We start from the raw sequence: 21,276 nt of genomic DNA, 5'->3' as shown, positions 1-21,276 counted from the left end.
TTAAAAACTTCCAGTTGTCCGTGGTCATTTTACAACAGTATTGAATGTCAATTTGAGTTGGTATTTTGCTGCCTTTCCTTTTACAGCTAGCTCCCTGATCCGTTGAGGTCATAGGTACCCGTGTCGGTGGATGGTAAGTCGGGTACGCTGAGTAATAACAGTAGGGAATTTACACAAATTGGTAGCAGCCCGTGAAGTCACCCTGTCAATGAATAGTGTGAATTGAAAGTATATGGGCCCGAAGCTGGAAACAGCGAAATTATTGGCTGGGTGACCTCGCGCGCTCTATCAGTTTTTCTGGCTAGCAGAGGATGGTTAGGGACTAGTTGAAGGTTAGGCAGGATTAGTCAGACTAGTTAAGTCGGTAGCTGCTAGTATATTAATGCTGCTACAAAAGCGGCCATTCCGAGGGAACCGATCACTCTCTTGAAAGGTGTTGCTTTTTGAAATTTCATGAATTGTTTTATCATTATTATTCTTGTTCTTATATTGTTATATGTATTAATCCATGCGTTTGTAAACCGTATCGTTCATTGTTGTCCGAACTCCCCGGGGAATTGAAAAGGCAAGTGGTGAATAGAATCCATTGTCTTGAGGTCACAGGCTTAAGGAAAAGTTAGGTGCAGGTTAGGATAACCGGGAAGCACTAACTAGGGTTTTTCTGAATACGTGTGTGAATAAATGTCAGTAACGAGGTTCATTGGCAAAATTCCCATAGTGGCGTAACCTAGTAAGGGTCACATCGGAAGAGTAGCAGGTTCCTCGGAGCTTAGGTGAAAGCAGAAGGGTCCGCTGGGAAACCTTAGACTCGGATATATCCCGGAGAAGTGGATGAGTTTAGGGGAATAACAGGTTCACCGATGCTAGAGTGAAGGGTAGGCGGAAGAGATCTACCCTCAGCGCGTGAAAAGTAAATGGAAGTAGTTTACTTGCAGTAAAAGAAATCTGTCCTGTCTAGACACTTGAGCACTGTGGCGAATGTGTATTCGTTGTTAAATAACCAAGCACTAGCACTTTAGAAAGAAAGAAAGTTTCCGTTACCTTGTGAAGGGAGGGAGTCAGTCGCGAAGCGCCTCTGACGTCACTCCGTGCCGCGCTGGGATTGGTAGAAGCAGCGGGCGGGTAGCGGGGCTGGAATTGTAAAGGAGGGGTGAAGCGCCGGAGCGTGAGGACAGTCTCACGAAGGGGCCGCGCACCCATTGGCCGAGATTCTTTGAACGCGTGCACCTCAGTGGTCGCACGGAACTGCAAGGCGCATTCTGATTGAAGGTGACTTTGTAAACAGAGTTAAGCATAGAAATCGTATGTGGCACTCGTATTGTCCAGAGACTAGACCCGATCCAAGAAACCAAGGGTTTGAAAGGGATCAGTGGAAAGCCAATAGATACAATATTATGTACGGAGCTAAGAGAAAAATGTCCCTTGTAAATAGGGTAAAGAATTATTTCAAAACGGACAAACCAATTAAGTCCAGAGAGGGCCTTATTGTCCCGCCACCGAATACTCCCGCTTCGTTCATGATGTTTGACCGGGGGTACAATACCTGTGTGTGGTTGGAAAATTGGGTAAAGTACACAAAAGATGACGGAATATTGGCTTTTCCGTTAGACGGTACTTTCAATGGCAGGATTTTATTTAATTTGAGAACCCGAATGAATGAATTGCATCCCCGACCGAGACTAACGCAGTATGAGGCATTAGAGGAATGGGAAATTGAGGCTTTCGAAAGGGAGAAGCCCCGAATGGATAAAGGTCTGACCAAGTGGTACCCAAGGCTGAAACAAGAGACCAGGGATAAAAAGATGAAACAGTGGAGACAGAGCATGATTGTTGAGGGTCTGTTTCCCATGATGCCAGCAGGTACCCCTTCTGCGGGAGAGAACAAGACAGAAAAGAGTAAGCATTGGGGAGCGCTTGGAGAGTCAGACGATGAATTATTAGATGACATTTTTACGCGAAGCCCGCCCCCTTATAATGAGGGAGCCCGACCTTCCAGTACCGGCGAGAATCCCCAGCGTCCATCTATTAAGGAGGAGGACAGATCCCTAGGCAGGGGGGGAGGTGGCCAGGTACTGCCCTATTTTGAGAATCCTGGACCCGCGGAGGTACGAGATATATATCCTAGAGTGCCCGTGAGCCCGGAGGAAAAATATTCCCGTGAAAGAGCCTTTTTCCCCGGACCTCTTTATGAAAACGAAGAAAAGCCATTAAGTTCAGGAATACCCTTTTTGCAGCCTCCATATGGGGAGGAGCGCAGGTCATTTGGCACAGGAACTTTGTTCCCAAAACCAAATTATGGTGGAGGACCAAGTGAAATGCATCCTACTGCCCCGAGTTTTACGCCTCACCTGACCCCACAGATAATACCTGACCGAACCTTAGGAAGAGTACTAGATGAAAGGGAGCAAGAGGCCATAGCTAAACAGAGGACAGAAATAATTCAGAAGATCTCCCAGTTAAATGCCAGTCCTGAGGCTTTGACTATTCCGGTAACAATCGGACCAGTGGTTCCGTTGTATGGGAATAATCAAGGAAGTTCAAACCCTCCAGTTATGAACCCAATCATGGCCCCACCAAGGCAGGAGCCCTTACTGATAGACGATCAGTCCAGTGAGTGCGAGTCCGAAGTTGTGTTTTTGGACCTGCCAAACAAACAGACCGGGAAGGGAGTGCAGAAGAGGCATAATCCTTTTAATGCGAAAGAAATAAAATTAGAATCAGCGTCAGGTACTAGGAGTGTTTCTTTGGTAACTCCGGAGGAAATTGAAAATTGGAGTCGTGAATTAGAAAAACAGACTCTGCAAACGAAACCTTTAGACCTCTACAAACTGAGGGTAGAAATAGAGGAATTAATGGCAGGAAATGTGGGATTAGACAGATTAAATACCTACTCTGAAGAAGAATTGTTGTTTATGTGTAAAAGCCTTACCAGAAGTACCAGGGTGCTCCACGAAAAGCTGACAGACACCGCAGCTAGTATGGGGGTAGATATTTCAAGATCCAAGCCCTTACAAAAGCCTTACAGAGCTGAATTCTCAGACAAGGATATAGAGAACTTGAATGTGTCAGGGAAAAAGTTGCAGATTAAAGAGTTGATTGCAATTTTGCAAAAATGGGGAGACGTGGAAAAATGGAGAAGCAGGTGGGCACGAAAGAAAGATGAGGCTCGATCCAGACAAGCCACCCCTGAGTTCCCTTTGAGAGAAGTAGACAGGCCCGAAACGTTATGCCCCATGCGTGAAGTACCAGGTGGGAGGTATGTGCACGTTCCATGGTCCAGACAGGATATTGTGTCCTTTACTAACGATTTCCCGAAACTGCGCGAAAAGCCAGTTGACTGGTACCGGCAGGTGGAAAGGTTCGTAAAGGTGCAAAAATGCCTGTGGAAAGACCTGGATGGATTTTTCGACATTGTGGTCCCGGTAGATCTATGGACCGAGTGTAAAATAGCAATAGGTTGGCCTAGTGAGGAGTACCCGAGGGACTCTAACACAGGGGAGCCGTCGATTGAAGTGATGAAAAAATATGAACAAGTAATGTTGCATTTGAAAAATAAGGTGCCGGCAAAGGAAACTGATTGGACCAGGATAGATAGAACAACGCAGGAGAGAGACGAGACAGTGCACTCCTATTATGAAAGGCTGTTGCAGGTGTTTAAAACGTACAGTGGTATAGATAACATCGAGATGAAGGATATGACGCATTTCATTTACAGGTTTGTAAACGGTTTAAGGCCTGAAATTTGTCAGTGGATAAAGGATAACAAAATTTGTTGGCACTCCAAAAAGATAGACGAGGTCCTGCGGTACGCAAAGTACTGCGAGGAGGAGATGGCAGAAAAGAAAAAGGCGCTCAAGGAAAAGGTCATGTGGGCTCAGGTGAAGCTCGCAGAACAGCAGGAAAAACAGTTGAGTAATATGGTCAAAAACACTCAGAACCAAAGTCCTGGGGGTGGGGGAGGAGGTAAGCCCCGGCCCAAAATGAGCAGGGAGGAGGCTATGAAGAAATTTCCCTGTCACCAGTGCGGAGAAATTGGACACTGGCGTAACGAGTGTCCTTATTTGCCTGACGATAACGCCAAAACACCTGATTTAACTCCACAGACGCAGAAAGAAAGACCAAGAAAGACTCAACCACAGGTAAAAACGGTTCAGGTGCCCCGAGCTCCTAAGCAAGTACATAAGGGAAAAGGTACAGAGGGTGATGAGATAGAAGTCTGGGAAAGCAATGAGAACAGAAATGCAGCAACTTCGCAGTATCTGTTGAACGATACTTTTCTTTGTGATGACCAGTACTGACGGGGCCTGAGAGGGGAGGACGAGGAGTGCGTACTTGGCGCCTCCTTGCCGGTAGACCAGTCCGGACCATACATTGAAGGAAAGGTTGACGGAAATGATGTCACTTTTCTGTTGGACACTGGCGCTACCCGTTCTACTGTGAGAACAGTGGATGTTCCAAACCTACCCCTCTCGGGAGAAGCCATCCAAGTAGTGGGTGTATCTAATCAATTGATTAGTACTCCTGTTACCAAACCCATGGAGATCTCAATTGGAAACTTTAAGGAAATGCATAGATTTGTCGTTTGTGACACCAGTCCAGTGAACTTACTGGGACGTGATTTGCTGTGCAAAATGAACTGTACCATCTTTTGCACACCAAAGGGTGTTGAAATTCAGACCCCAGATGAAGACGGCATTTATAAATTAATGTTAATCAGACCTGACTCAGAAATTAAACGAATGACCATGCAGGATTTGCCCAAAGAACTCCAAGAAGCAGTGAAGCCAGAGGTATGGGACTTTACTGGGAAAGATGTAGGGTTAATGAAGAACGTGGACCCCATACAGATAGCAATCAAGGACAATGCAGTATACCCCAATACTAAACCCTACCGGATGAATGCAGAAGTGAGAGCTGGTGTTACCCTGGAAATACAGAAATTGCTAGAAGGAAACATCATACAGGAAGTAATGAGTAGCCCATGCAACTCCCCGATTATGGGCATAAAAAAGCCTAGTGGCAAGTACAGAGTAGTGCAGGACCTACGAAAAGTCAACAAGATAGTGGTCCCCTGCTGCCCTATTGTCCCGAACCCAGCAGTGATTCTGTATCAGATTCCCTGGGATGCTGAGTGGTTCACTGTGATAGACCTGTGTCATGCATTCTTTTCCATTCCCTTGCATCCAGATAGCAAATTTCTTTTCTCATTTGCCTTCAATGGTCACGTGTATGTCTGGAACCGGGTCCCTCAAGGGTACACAAAGAGCCCCTCTATCTTTAATCAGATCTTGAAAAAATGTTTGGAAACTTTGGTCTTACCTGGGAACTCTGTCCTAGTGCAATACATAGACGACCTCTTGGTGGCGTCTAAAAGTCATAGGGATTGTGTGATTGACACCATTGCCCTACTGAATCACCTGAGTGAGAAGGGACATAAAGTGGCCCCTGACAAACTACAGTTTTGTGCAAAATCAGTGAAATATCTGGGGCACCAGATAGAGAAAGGGGTCAGGAAAGTAACATCAGAAAGAGTGAGAATAATTCAAAAGATGCAGTTACCCCGGACTCAGAAAGAGATCAGAATGTTCCTGGGAGTGATAGGATACTGCAGACAGTGGATTCTGGGATTTGCAGTCTTAGCTAGGCCCTTGATAAAAATGACCAAGAGAGGAACACCAGATATTGTAGAATGGGATGATGAAAGCTTAACAGCCTTCACCAAACTGCGAGATTGTCTGTGTACAGCCCCTGCATTAGGAATGCCAGACTATTCCAAAGAGTTTGCCCTATTCTGTGACACTCGCGATAATTGCGCGTTGTCAGTCCTAACTCAAGAACATGGCACAACCAGAAGGCCTGTGGCATATTTCTCTGCCACCCTGGATCCAGTGGCTGCTGGATTACCAGGTTGTCTGAAAGCAGTAGCTGCTACCTGCGCAAGTTTAGAGCAGAGTGAATCCATTGTCATGGGACATCCTGTAACTGTGTATGTCCCACATGGAGTGGTAATTTTACTGACCAGAACAAAGACTCAGTATCTCACCCCTAGTCGGCTGACTAAATACGAGAGGATTCTTGTGGGTGCTGCAAATGTAAACATTGTTAGGTGCAGTATTTTGAACCCTGCCACTTTAATCCCCGACCCAATGGATATGAAAGGTGGGGTGGATGATGAGCATGATTGCATTGATTTAACAGAATTCAACACCAAGCCACGTCCAGACATTAAGGAAACACCATTGCCTGTGCATGACAAGGAATTATTTGTGGATGGTTCATGTCTAAGACATGAACAAGGAGGCCTGAGTGCTGCCTATGCGGTAGTCTCCTTAACAAAAATTGAAGAAGCAGGTTATCTATTTGACATAAAGTCTGCACAAGTAGCCGAATTGATTGCTATGATAAAAGCTTGCAAAATTGGGAAAAACCTACGCATAACAGTGTATACTGACAGTCAGTACTGTTATGGGGTTGTGCATGACTTTGGCCAGTTATGGCTACAGAGGGAGTTCCTGACTTCATCAGGTACCCCTATTCGAAATGGAAAAGTGGTTCAAGACCTTTTAGAGGCAATCCAGTTACCAAAGGAACTGGCAGTGGTAAAGTGTGTCGCTCATAAGAAGGACATGGACACTGTATCACTGGGAAATGATTTTGCTGATCGAGTGGCCCAATGGTGCGCTAGAGATCGGTATATCGTAAATCCAAAACGAGGGGGGCCAGGAACCAGCTGCCAACTTCAGGTGTTTGAAGAAGTGCCTACATGGGATGAAGTGAAAGAGTGGCAGCAGGCGGCACCTTGGCAAGAGAGAGAGAAGTGGAAGGAAGATGGGTGCAGACCAAGACGTGTGGATGGTGTCATCTTAGGTCCAACTGGTATGCCTGTGTTGCCTAGACACTTACTTAGCACAATGGCGAGGTTGATACATGAAGGATCACACATTGGTAGGGACGCCATGATTCTAGTGTTCCAACAGACTTGGTACAGTAAAAAATTCAGGAAAGTAGCAGAGTCCCTCTGCCAGAGGTGCCTGTCATGTCAAAAGATGAACCCAGGGAAGAAAACTGTGGTGGAACTGGGAAAAATTGGGAGGTCCGGGGGTCCCTTTGTGAGAATACAGGTTGATTTCATCACCATGCCCCGTTGTGAAGGGAAACGATATGTCCTTGTCATGGTCTGTTTATTTTCGAAGTGGGTGGAAGCTTTCCCTACTCCCCAAAATGACGCAAAAACAGTAGCTAAGTGTTTACTAAAGGAACTGATACCTAGGTTCGGGGTTCCAGTCACTATTGAATCAGATCAAGGCTCACATTTTCAGAATGAGGTGATCGCCGAACTCATGGAACTATCAAAAACAGACTAGCAAAACTGTGTGATGCATCTAAGATGAACTGGGTGAAGGCCCTGCCCCTGGTCCTGATGGGACTCAGAAGTGTTCCTGACCGCAAGACAGGCCTAAGTCCCCATGAAATCATTATGGGAAGAGTGATGAGACAAGCATGGGTGCCAGGAAGCAAACTGTTGAGTATTACTGATGATTTGGTGCTTGAATACTGCAAGAGATTGGGTGACCAAGTGCGTTCTATCTCTCGCCAGATCGGAGAAGACGCCATCCTCAATCCAACGACTCCTCTCCACAAACTGGTCCCGGGGGACTGGGTGAAGATAAAGAAACATACTCGGAAGAGCTGCCTGGAGCCAAGGTGGGGAGAGAAACGTCAGGTGATCCTGGTAACTACCACAGCAGTAAAGTGTGCAGGGGTTCCACGCTGGGTACACGCCAGCCACACCCAGAAGGTATTACCAGACGAGGAGCCTGAAGAAGAAGGGCGTCCAGCGGAGGACTCTGCAGGAGCCAGACCAGAAGTAGCTGACGACGTACAGCCCAGTACCAGTCGAGCTGCAGAATCAGCAGACGTTGGCCCAAGAATAGTTGAAAACGAACTACCAAGAGTCCAGCCTGCTGAAGGGGTCCAAGAAGCTGAGCCAGAAGTAGCTGAAGACGAGCTGCCGAGCATATGGCCAGAGGAATGGATTCCATTGATTGATCTCACTGAAGACCCCATTCGAACGAGTGAGAGACTTTGGGAAGGTAGAGAGTGGACTAGGGAGGAAAAGCAAGGCACAGGCGAAGAGCCTCAGAATCTTGAGATTCACATCAAAACTGAGGAAGGAGAAGGTCAGACAGGGACAGAACAAGTGATTGATACAGAACAAGTGAATGATACGGAGCAAGTGCTCGATACTGAACAAGTGAAGGATACAGAACAAGTGATTGATACTCCTCCACTGACTCCTGATATCGGGAAGGGACAGACTAGACATAGCGTAATAGTTCGAGCAGAAGAAAGTCCAGAGATCGAAGTGCTTGAACAGGATCAGATAGGATTAGAAGAACGTGTTCAGGAAACAGAAACAGAGACATTTGAAGACCAAACACAAAACTGTCCTGAACGAGGCCAGATTAGTAACCAGGCAGAAGAAATAGATGCTAGCCCTGGAAACAGTCAGATAGAAGAGGAAGAAACTGAAACAGAATTGCCACAAACTAAGGAGAACAAGAGGGCCAGAGAAGAAAACGAAGTCCAAGTACCAACTAAAAGACTTAAGAAAAGAAAGCACATTGAGCCTGGATACATAAAGAAATTGAGACTGAGAATAAAAACGGTAGAAGAAAAACGTGCAGAAGAAAGGAGAAGTGCTCGCATAGCAGAACAACCAGAAGACACTTCCAAAAGAAGGAGTGACCGAAGAAAGAGACAAAACAAAAAGTACAAGTCACCTGAATGGACACTTGTGTTGGAAGAATTTGAAGATCTTGATCTAACTGACGAGAGCGACGGAGAACCCGTCCCTGAGTACTCTGCCGAAGAAGAAGACGAACCACCGTGAATTTGCACAAAGTAAGCTACTCGTGTAAAGTCACAAAGAGGGGTCGAGAAACTTCTTCTGAGCCAAAATGTCTGATACAACCGTGAATGGTAGACCTAGTCGCAGCTGTTGCAAAACTTGCTGCAAAGTATGTGTATGTAGTATAGTTGTCCTGATATTAGTTTGGATAGGACTAACAATTTTCATTCCCTTTGCTGTAAGCAAAAATACTAATATTGTCCCTACTGAAATTGTAAATACTGACAGTGAGGAGCTGACAACACAGAGTGTAGCCAGACATGAGAGAGCACTGAGACAAACAAAACAAGACTTAGAAGCATCAGATGAGGGAGAACTACATTATCATGGAGTTAAGAACAGGACACACTTAAATGTTTTCGCAAACTTGTTAATACACTATGTAGAGACTATGGAAATTGAAGATTGCTATGTCTGCATGAAGCTACCTACCTCTGTAGCTGAAGGCGTGACATACCATCACTTGCCGCTGACATATGGAATCTCCTGTAGCATTTTAGCTAGTTTATTTTGCAAAAGAGGACCGTTACAGTACTATTACTCTAATAATGACGTGATCTTTTCTGAGCTTCCTATACGTGGGAACTTGAATCCTGTACATACCAAAAGCGACGTAATACGATATATGGGAGACTATTTTCTGACTATTGGTGATATCGACATAGGTGACGCACACAGAGATAACTTGACTTGTTCTTTGCGTGAGCAGGAAAAGATGTTCCTGAACATGGCAGAGAAAAGGAGAATTAAAATACAAAAGAAAGCAAATGACGAAAGTCAGAAAAGACCAAGGTGGGCAGAGAACATGGAAGGCACCTCAACTGGTGGGGCGGGTCCTGCTCTGTTGCTGGATTTTGAAAAGGAAGGCAAGCTATGTCTTCACCGCGAGAAGACTAGCTATTATAATAACATTTTCATTGGTTCCAGTGAATGCGAACATAATTACAAGGTAATTGGAGGTTGGGGTTTCAAAAATGGGTCAGAGCCTGTGTTTCCTGGAATTTATTATATTTGTGGGGACAAGGCTTATTTCAAATTGCCGGATCACTGGTATGGAAGCTGCTACTTTGGCATTGTCTTCCCGAAAATATACCATGTGAATGGAGTTGCTGGAAGCAGTGAAAATACTAATGGCTTAGTGCGTAGTAAAAGAGAAAGCATAGGTGAAATAATGGGTAGTATTTTCAGTGCACTGATACCTGGAGTGGGAGTGGTTCTGAACACTCACAGAATTTGCAAATTGTCCACTATAGTGGATGTGTTGTCTACTGACACAGCTCATGGATTTCTGCTGGTCAATACCGAAATGGTTGCGATCAGATCAATGGTTTTGCAGAACAGACTTGCTCTTGACACCTTATTAGCAAAAGAGGGCGGAGTCTGCCGGATGTTGAAGGCGCAACATTGTTGCACTTATATTCCGGATAAAAGTGTGCAGCTCAAAAGATACGTGAAAAACATTACTAATTTGGCAAAAGAACTCAAACCACTCGAGGTTGACAGTGCCTGGAAGAGACTGGTAGATGGTCTCTCAAATGTAGGTCATTGGCTTGCTAGCGTAGGTAAAGGCTTATTGTTCAAGGTACTGATGCCAATTGGAATTATAGGGCTTATCCTATTTTTCATATTTGTCTGTTGCAAGTGTCGTAAACACACTGGAAAGCATCAAGTGAATGCCAGAGGAGTGAAACGAAGTGTGGATGAGCTTGATTTGGAAGAAATGAATAATCAGATATACAAAAGGGTGAAGAATTCTCACCCTACCAAAGATGAAAAAATTGAATCGTTTGCTGGAAGAGATAGAGATGTATAAGGTGTGATAAGTTGGCATCTGGTTCCATTTATTTTTTGTGATGATAGTAAATATCATCAAAGAGGGGATTGATGAAGCAAAGCTTCACATTCGCGACGTGCTTTATTCATGAACCTCGCCCGTGTGTAATCCAGTAATAAGTTGTACGTCTTACTAACGTTTATTCTATGTTTAAACGAGGTTCCCCGACGCTTGCCTATGTGTTTTACTAAAATAATTAACTCGAGTCTTTTAAAATGGCCGCTTCTTGGAAGTAAGTGTCTGCGCATGCATCAGTCACACTCACGTGTCCTGATGTGTTTGCAGAGTTGGAGGGAAATAGTTGCGCATGCGTAATGCCTAGCTTTGCCAGTAACGTGGTACTGCTCGTGCCACTGCTCTTGTGTACGTATACATGTAGCTAACATTTAGACTGCATAAGTATATTTTATAGTGATAAGTTGAAAGTACAAACCCTGTGATGTGTTTTCATAATGTTATTTCTATGTATTAATTTGTTCTCGCTTACTTTTCATGTACCGCGGGGAATGGGGGTCTGACTGAGCCGAATGCCATCTTGGAGGGCCTTTCTGCGCATGCTCCTCCATCTGGGGAACTGACAACCTTGGCTGGTGGAACTTGGCCAGCTGGCAGGGATGGGCAAGATGCTCCTGAGAACTGACCTGAAAACCCAGGAAAATGGAGCCATGTGTCCCTACTCTGCAACAATGTAAAATTGTCATTGTATTCCCCTGCAGTTTCTCATGGGAACCCCAATCTTGCTAGGCGGTACCCAAAGATGCAAATTAGGCATCCAAATAGTGTGTTATGATTGGTGTGTTACCCAAATCCTACCTTAGGACCAATCCAAATTGAGGGATTCTGACACTTTGCAACATTGGGGGGTGGTACACCGTCCCCAAACTGTATATCTACCCTGGGTTCACCTAGGAAATTTGTCCGACTTGTCTGGTTTAGCTGACCTGTCACTGACCCATCATACTCAATAGGTAACTGAAGATACAGAGAGCTGCGGAGCACTCTGTCCGAAATTGACCATAGACTAAGGTTCTACTGAACCTTAAAGTGCTGGCGAAGCACTTTGCTGGGAGTTCGCTGACCCAATCGGGGTCTTGATCGATAGCTGCAGAGAGGGTGGAGCGCAGGCGTTGCTTCCAAACTGCGGGTGCGGTCCTGTCCTGAGCTGTCCTGTCCTGAGGGTTTGCTGTCCTGTCCTGAGGGTCCTGTCCTGATTCCTAATCTGAGGGTATCCTGTCCTGTCCTGGGTGTCCATTCTGCACCTGCTGTCCTTTGAGGGGTATCCTTCCTAGAGGGTTTCCTGTCCTTAACTGACCCGTGGCCAGGGTTTGGTTTCCACACCAGTCTAGGTAAATATTGCTCTAAACTCTTTGAACTTGCACCTTTCTATTTTTCTGTCTTTGCTTCAATAAAGAGACATCTTTGCACATGTTGATTTTTCCATGCTTTTGCCGCAATTTATTGAAACATAAAGTCAATTGCATATTTTCATAACTTGTTCCTATGTTACCCTACCTTTTAGAAATCATATTTTGCATTGCAGTTTGTCATTTTCTGATATGGTCTAGAACGGCCTTACTTAAACTGTCTAAAGAACTTTTACCTTAAATGCATAGCGTTTCCTGTTGCATCTCATATTAGTATTTCCATGATTACCCTGACTTTATTTTTCTATAGTTATGTACTCTTCATTATTTTGATTATTGATTGTCTTATTCTTGTAAACTTAATGCTCAACGAAAACGAACTTTAGATAAAGCTTTTAAAAACTTCCAGTTGTCCGTGGTCATTTTACAACAGTATTGAATGTCAATTTGAGTTGGTATTTTGCTGCCTTTCCTTTTACAGCTAGCTCCCTGATCCGTTGAGGTCATAGGTACCCGTGTCGGTGGATGGTAAGTCGGGTACGCTGAGTAATAACAGTAGGGAATTTACACAAATTGGTAGCAGCCCGTGAAGTCACCCTGTCAATGAATAGTGTGAATTGAAAGTATATGGGCCCGAAGCTGGAAACAGCGAAATTATTGGCTGGGTGACCTCGCGCGCTCTATCAATTGCTATGGAGCAGCTGGGCATTCCGGCAGGAGCTGAAATACGCGCAATCGGTCAGATCACATGGGGTTGTGACATTGATTAATTCCGGCTCCTTTGATGGGAGGCGGAATCCTACTGTACGGGGGCAATAAACTGTATCCGCAGGAGTTGGTTATGGCCTGGGACCGGATCGAACAGCCAGGTGCAAGGGAGGGGACTATCGAAGGGTCTGTTCGTGCGCAAGGGATGAAGGGGCATGTGGGCTTGGCACGGGAAGTGACTCCGGGGAAGGGTCGCGCTGAGGATGCTTTATGACTTTAGCATGTGTGCTTGGGGGCTGCCAGCGCGTGGGGGATGATTGCGAGGTCGAGGAGATGTGCAGGCGATCGGCAATGTTGCGAAATGGCCACAGTGTCTAAAATGGCTGCCGCTTACGCGCTCGCAAAGGCCTAGGTGGGACAAGATGGCATCAGTAATGTTCACATCGCATTCTAATATTCAACAGTCCTCCCTTTGAACATTCCCAAGACATCTTACTAGTCTATTTCTGTCAAGGTCTACAGTCTTAGGTGTGCAAAGGGCTTAGGCATAGGAAACACAAGGGCGGTGTGTAATTGGGTTGTCTATTGCGGTCTTTTGGTGGTCTATTTGTACTACTGCTGTTATCAGTTAAGACAGTGTTGTCAATAATCTTATACAATCAATATGACAGGCGAGGAGGCGGTACATTCAAAATGACATTTGTCACATCATACATTTAGACCTGGAGATGCGTATATTTCTTAGACTAAGCGGAAAGTTCATTCAAATACAAACATGTGCATTTTTGTGAGGCATTCATGCGGACAACTGTTGTTCTACATTTACACTTATTCATATACAGTAAAAGTGACCGATGTAAGGTTTCAAAGGAAAATCTTCTTCTTGTCCAATTGGGGCTTAATCGATACAAAGTGATTGGGAGAGAAATTCATTTTAATGCAAGAGATAGTCTGGAGGTGGTAATGTTTGTTCAAAGATTTTTTTCTTTCCAGTGTCTTTCTACAGCGAGCCATCACTGGTAGGCTCTTGCTGTTCATCTTCTTTCGTTGGCGCTGTTGAGCACCGGCGGTGGAGCCATGCGTCCGGCTCGGGTTCAGATTTCATGGTGCAGGGCGTGGTCATTCTTTGCTCTCGGACCACTGTCCTTTTTGCCCTGTTCCCTAACTAATCTATCATAGGTACCTTGGAGGCGATACCTGCGCTCTATTCTTTATCCATGAAGTCCATCCCTGCTACCCTATTCTATCTGTGTGCTGTGTTTCTTAATCAAGTGAATTTCAAAGTTCCATATGAAGAAGGTGGGGGTGCTTTAGAAGGTCGAGGGAAGAGAGGGTGGAGTGGGGTCAGATCTGAAATGGACCAAGGGGGGCAAAAATTTCACGCAAGTGGGCCCATCAATTAGGCTCAATGGGCTGGGACTTCTGGTATGTCCGATCAACAGGCTGGGGGCTTCTGGACAGCCCTTCTTTCTTTCATTTTCCATGTTGGGAATGGTGCCTCGTCCAGCATCTCTTTGTTCTGTGGCTCCACCTTGGTCGATGTCATGGGTGTTCTACGATCTGCAGTCAGGCTGTGCGTCACGTCCGGCCCCTCTCCTCCGACGACTGCATGATATCTTTAAATAAGTACAACATTTTTTTAGAGAACTGTCTGGGGAATACGTTTACACAAATCAATTTCTCTCCCAATCCCAAATAACGGGGGAAACGTTTATCTGTTACTCAAATGGTGATAGGGCGGATACATTTTAATCCTCGCATCGGTTACTACGAATTCACGTAGCATTACTGTGGTGCAGGTCTGCAAGCATTTTCTTACGAATTTCCACTATGATTTCTATCTTTGGTGTCCATTCCTTTTTCATTCACAATTGTGGCAAGAAATCTAATATCTATCAATTACATGGTCTGTTAAATTCAAACCGGCTCCTCTGGCAGAGACTCATCTAAACTAAATCCTGTTGAGCTATATATTTTTTTTAAAGTTTGAAAAACGTTTATTTATCGCTTAAACACAGCACACAGCTTATAGCCTACAACCCGGAGGCCGGCAACAATATAATGGCAGCCAGGCTGCAACATCTGCTCACAGTATACATAGCCAAATGGCCGACACCCCTGAGGTCCGGCAGCATTCAAGTATTATGAAGTATAATAACTTCCAACATATCCATAGTTTCACCTATCCGAGCCTGTCTCGCCCTTCTGTCATATAGGTGATTAGTTTCTTGCCAATATCGCTGTGTCTGCCCCATGTAAATTACAGGCCTGACACTGTCCCTTATATACTAAAAAAAGAGTAAAAAACAAGGGGAAAACAATTTTCAACCCCAACAATCCCCCCACCCGAAACTCGCCATCTAGTCACCTTCCCGTCCCATCATCCAAGACGTATATTATCTTCCCGTTCCACCCTCCTCCTCCCAGGGGGTTACCTACACCCGCCTTCAACCTGTCCTCTCGAGATGATCAAGGCAACACTACTCAGTTCGCTCTGCAGTCCTGCGCCTCTATGCAGACCATCGGTCCAAACTAAAGTCTCACTCCTTCCCCTCTCCTCATATGATGGTCCGGTCCTTCCAGGGACCTCCTGGCTCCCTATGCTTCTTAGCCTAGTTAATTGCTCCATTAAGTCTGCCCTGGCCCCTCATGCATCAACTCCTGAACGCTATGCGCCTCGCTCCGTGCTGTCCCCTCCCAGTCTCCCACTTGCAATTCCTGTTCATCATTCGCCTCCCCCTGTGTCGTCTCCGCACTGTCCCCCATGTGGAAGTGTGTCCGATACAGGCTCCAAAAATTCTTGGGTCGACACTTAGGCGGAAGCAGTTCGTTGTATGTTTCCGACTGCGTGCAGCAATACAGCATATCTTTTGCCCATCTTTTCTTGGTTGGCACTGGGCCTCTCATCCAACATAAGGCGACTACTCGCCTAGCAACTAGGAAGCCTATATCTGCCAGACGCCGCAGCGCAACCGGAAGTGGTTTGGAGTAACCTAGCAGTGCCAGCGCCGGGTTAGCCGGCATCTCTATGTCCAAGATCACACTCATCTCTGAAAAAACTTCTCCCCAAAATGTATTGACACCAGGGCAGCTCCACGCCATGTGCATGAAATCTGCCTCTTGAGCATGGCAACGCTCACATTCGGCAGTTTGTCGAAGCCCATATCTATGCAGCCTCTCTGGGGTTTAATAAACCCCCTGCAAGAATTTGAAATGGATCAGCCTATGTTTTCCATTAAGAGATATCTTCCTCGTATTCGTACAACAGTATTTCCACATTTTGTCATCTATCTGTATTTGTAAATCGCGCTGCCATGCAATCCTCGCCTTTGTGTGTTGTTGTTCCTCTTGTTGGGCGCCTATCTTGATTAAATTCGTAACCAACTTGTGAGGGGCTGCCGTTTTAATCACGTAGGTGAGTTCCAGAATCTCCGGAGGCTCGACCAGGTCTGCACCTAATAGTCCAAACAGTGCGCTGCGCACCCTGTAAAACTGAAATTGTTGTAACAGTGTGGCCTCAGTGCCTGAGGAGAGGACCTGCTCCCATGTTTTTACTACCCCGTCTTTAAATAGGTCCTCCATCTTTACTATGCCTAGTTTATTTAGCGAATGTATGACTCCTTTGTCTTTCAGTGGGGCAAGCCACACCGCCCAGTCTATCAACATAAGTGGGGAGTATAGCAGCATATAGTTCTTTTCCCGTGTTAGCGCATGCCACGCGTGATTAGTGGCCTGAAGCGAGTCCAGTTTGCCAATATTGCGTTCAGCCGGGTAAAACACCGTGGCTGGTAAAGGGATGGGGTCCGCGAACAGACGCTCAAGTATCACATGGGGGATATTCGTTTTCCCGTGTATCCACGTGTGTAGGTGTGCCGCCTGGGCTATTCTGTAATACCTTTCCATGTCCGGCGCACCCAATCCTCCCATCTCATAGGGAAGTGTCAATATTTTCCATTGGACTCTAGGTTGTTTGTCGCCTCAGGCAAGTTTAACTAGTACTTGAGTCAGGCTTTTGAAAAAGGCCTTAGATAGGACTACTGGAATGTTATTAAACAGGAATAGGAATCTTGGTAATACCACCATTTTCATGATGGCAATCCTTCCCATTAAGGACAAGGGCAGCCTGCACCACGCCTCCACATCCTCGGTCAGTTTCGTGAACGCAACTCCGTAATTTTCCCATATTAGGAGGTCCGGATCTGTATGTAGCTGTATCCCTAAGTACCTGACCGGTTCCGTAGTCCATTGCAATGGGTATTCCATTTCGAATTGTAGCGTTACTGGTGTTAACGGGAACGCCGCCGATTTATTCCAGTTTACTTTTAGGCCTGATAGGGCCCCAAATCTAACTACTTCTCTTAGCACTGAGGAGAGGTTTGTTTCCGGGGTTCGCACATATAACAATGTGTCGTCCGCATATGTAGAGACACCAATCTGATATGTTGGAAAGTTAATCCCTTCGAACCTATGGTATTCCCTGATCGCGCACGCCAATGGTTCTGCTACCAATGCATACAATAATGACGAAAGAGTGCAGCCCTGCCTAGTACCTCTTCCTATGTTAAAAGCTTCTGTGACCCGATCACCTAGTCGCAGTCTCGCTGTGGGCTGGTAATATAATGCTCCTATCATCTGCAAAAAGGGTTCCCCTAGCCCCAGCTTACGAAGTACTCTCAGCATGAAAGGCCACTCCACCGAGTCAAATGCGTTCTCCATGTCTAGAAAAATCGCTAACGCTTTGTTTTCCTGACGTACATGCTGCATGGTCCCTCGTACCGTACGGATATTATAAGTGAGGTTTCTGGCTGGGATAAATCCTGCCTGCTCCGGGGTAACCAGGTCCGGTACAAGTAACGCCAGACGCGTGGCCAATACGTTTGCATATAATTTCGCGTCCACGTTTATCAGGGAGAGTGGTCTGTATGAACCACATGTGTTAGAAGGTTTCCCAGGTTTCAAGATTGTGACCAGTAGTGCCTCCCTCATTGAGGTAGGCATGCTGCCCTCTACGCAGATATTATCAAACAATGTTGACAGATGTGGAACAAACTTATCTTTAAAAGCCTTATAAAAACCCACTGTCAGCCCATCAGCTCCCGGTGCACTTCCAAATCGCATCCCCTCTAGCGCCTCCAGAATCTCATCCTGTTGTATTGGCATCATCAAGACTTCTCTGTCAGAGTTGGCCAATAGAGGCATTTTAATGTAGCTAAGATAGTCATCAATTTCCTCTTCCACATTAGAGGACCTGGACTTATAAAGTCCAGAATAATAGCCTCTGAACTCCTCAAGAATTTACATTTCCCCTGTGAGTACTTCCCCCGTTGACGCTACCAGTTCCTCTATCACTAGAGGTCGTTGTTCATTCCGCATTATTCTAGCTAGAAGAGAGCTGGGTCGTTCCCCCTCACCATAGGTGCGTGCCGTGGCGTATTTGCCCATGTGTTGTACCTCCCGGTCCACCTCTTCATTATAGTCAGATATGAGTATTTTGATTTGCTCTGCTGTAGCAGTTTCAAATCCACACTGCTGTTGCCTTTCTAGGGTTGATAATTGAGTTTCAAGACTTTTCAGCCTTTGCCTTATCGCCTTGAGAACACTGGAATGTTTAGACATTGCCACACCACGAATATACACTTTAAATGCGTCCCACACTGTCTGAAAACTGTCGGCTGACCCCACATTGATTTCAAAAAAGCTATCTATTTCCTCAGCCAGTTCTCCTCTGAATACATCATCCAGTAATGAGTAAGGAGGGAAGCGCCATGTGAATGGGGGGATTTTTCTCATCAGAGCTTCCAAAACCAGGAGTAGGGGGGAGTGGTCTGATAGGGTGCATGGCAATATCGTGCATCCCTTAATGCTTTTAACAATGGGTTGTGATGCTGTGATGTATTCCTATAGGTTCTGTATCAATCCCCCTATTCCTGACCCTATTCTGGTTAACAAGTTAACTAGCAGCCATCCCATGAGGCAGAAAACCCCCATGATGCAGGAACCGTTATCCGATAAAGCCACACTACGGCACAGGAACGTGTTATCTGATTAGGTCATAACGCTTGCCATCTAATTAGACAAGCGATATTCCTCCAGCCCCTGATAAGGCATACGGAGTTCTCAAAACAAATCAAACCTATGACAGACCTGGGAAAAACCCTGCGGCCATTGTTTTGATTTCACCGAGAACTTCAGCAAAAGAATGTGCTAACGACCAGGTCGTATGACATCCTTATTGACGTATCTATGTCCATCCTTACGTCAATCTCGGCACCTTAAAGGTATAAATATTACCGATATTGCCCTATGCAAACACACGCGGTGGTGACGAGATCGGAGCAGCCAGACTTGCCGAAGCCCAGAGCAGAGCAGACCCCGCTGGCGCAGCCCCGCCTTCCTGACGCGCTGAGAACGAGACGCTGCTTTCTCCTGCCGAGAAATCCAGCTCCGGCGCTTCCGGGTAGCCCTCGCAGGCAGCCTGGAATATCGAGACCAGAGACGAGAGATACCATCCCTCATTCATCCTAGATTCCAGGTACAGAACTGAATAACCCCTTGCAGAGAATTCTTTAGTCAGTCACTTGGCAAAACAAACTTAACTTAAACTGTAACTTTCTATTCCCGCCCACGTATTAGGCTTAGGTCAGGTACACGGGGTAGGCGTAGTTAGAAACACCAGTTGAGTACGATTAGTCAAATGTAAATGTGTATGTATTCATTTTATTCATTTTAAACCTTCATATGGCTTAGAAACCATATCAATGTTTTTACAGTATTATTTTATACTTCTGCTTTTATTGTATGCACTTTACTTAACCATAAGTATTGCAATAATATCGATCCATTTCTCTTGTATGAGAAAAGAGACTGATCAATAAATAACATCTTTTATTGAACACGCCCGTCTCTTCCTTTTCTCTACAATCTGGTGAGACTAAGAATGCACGTACTGACTGAGTAAAATAAGTCGTCTTTTGTTTTCACACGACTCTAGAGATACACTCTTGATTAGGGGAGAGCAAAGTTGTCATGTTCTATGGTTGTCAGAAACTAAATCCCTTCTTGTCTATCCAGGGAGGTTCAACTCCTCCTTGCCTATTCGAGAAAGTTTCTAGTGAACTCTGAGCTAGCTGGCAAAACCCAAAACTTTAAGTCTAATATCGACAGTAGTAGACCTAGTTAACGTCTGGTCTAGGCCTATACTATTGAAGGTATTATTCCAATGCGCAGAGCCTATTGGGATAATAGGAACTACACTACATGGCGCCCAACGCGTTTGGAAGGGCGATAAAACTAACGTAAGACATTTAGAGTAACTCAGTCGTGCTTTTTCACTCAGACCCCTTTTTTCCCATAATACTCCAAAGACGTCTGGAGTGGGTAAAAGGTAATATCCGCCAGACCTCGCAGGAAGAAACTCCTATGTATGGTCCTTGGTTTAGTCAACGTTGAAGGATACACTGTTCCAAAATATTGTGCATCTAATCTTTGTTTCCATAAGAAACCTGATCTGCAAACAAACTAAATAACCTTCCTGTCGGTAAAATGGTAGACAGTGATGAAGAAAGAGAGACAGTTAGGATAGCAACTGAACTCGCAGCAGCTGATAATGCACTGCTAGACACAGACCCGGATATAATACTCATCCCGGTCATCAAGAGGAAATCTATAACTTTAAAACTTATAGAAAATGGACTGACACCTAGAGGTGGCACAGTCATATTCGTGATTGAGGCACACGAATATCGGCAGACAGAGGTATATTATTCATGGATACATTTTCCAGCAGCAAATGCTGTAACAAAGTACTTCCACTATTACAAAACAGAGGACCCTCCTAATGAGTACACTCCTTTCGAGGAGGTGGAAGTACCACTTAAATTTCAAGAGCATCTGCTCTTATTTAATGGCGCCCTAAAACATAATAATCACATCACCAGGCTCGGTCCATTAGGTAGACCAGGAGCAACGTGGCCGGTTCTAGCCGGATACACACCACATCCAGACATCGATGGGATGTCTGCAGCAAACCTTTTAACACAGCTAAAACAATTAATAAAATTACATAGACAATTAGTCCAATATGTGATGCGGACTTCAACAATTCAACCAGCAATTAAAATTCCACAGCTGACCCCTCACCAGGGGAACACAAATAAAATTACACCACAGAACATACAATCCTGCCTAGGTAAGGTACCAGCTAAACGGGAACAAATACCATTCTGGTTAGCACAAAAAATCACCCAAATAGAGGCGGTGTTTCCAGACACCACCCCGTTAGAAAAACACAGGATTCTGACTATCTGTCTTCCAATGGGAATCGCACCACACGTGGAGGACTGTGACACTTGGGGTACAGTCTTTGCTTCCATCTACACAAAAACGCACGGTGTTCCATCCATTTCGGTAATACCAGATGTGCTAAAACAAATTCAAGACGAATACGGTCCAGAACCCGC

General features: G+C 45.3%; 2 protein-coding genes across 2 annotated transcripts in view; one reads left to right on the top strand and one right to left on the bottom strand.

Annotated features, from left to right (window-relative positions):
- The window catches only part of DAXX (death domain associated protein), a 1,076,799-nt gene that overhangs the window by 99,900 nt on the left and 955,623 nt on the right, over positions 1–21,276 (top strand). The window lies entirely within an intron of this gene.
- The window catches only part of LOC144754085 (uncharacterized), a 716,823-nt gene that overhangs the window by 529,118 nt on the left and 166,429 nt on the right, over positions 1–21,276 (bottom strand). The window lies entirely within an intron of this gene.

This window comes from Lissotriton helveticus, chromosome 5_1, assembly GCF_964261635.1.
Source record: "Lissotriton helveticus chromosome 5_1, aLisHel1.1, whole genome shotgun sequence".
In the NCBI taxonomy this organism is placed as follows: domain Eukaryota; kingdom Metazoa; phylum Chordata; class Amphibia; order Caudata; family Salamandridae; genus Lissotriton; species Lissotriton helveticus.
The sequence above is the reverse complement of the archived record's forward strand: the minus strand, read 5'-3'. Positions and strand labels throughout refer to the sequence as shown.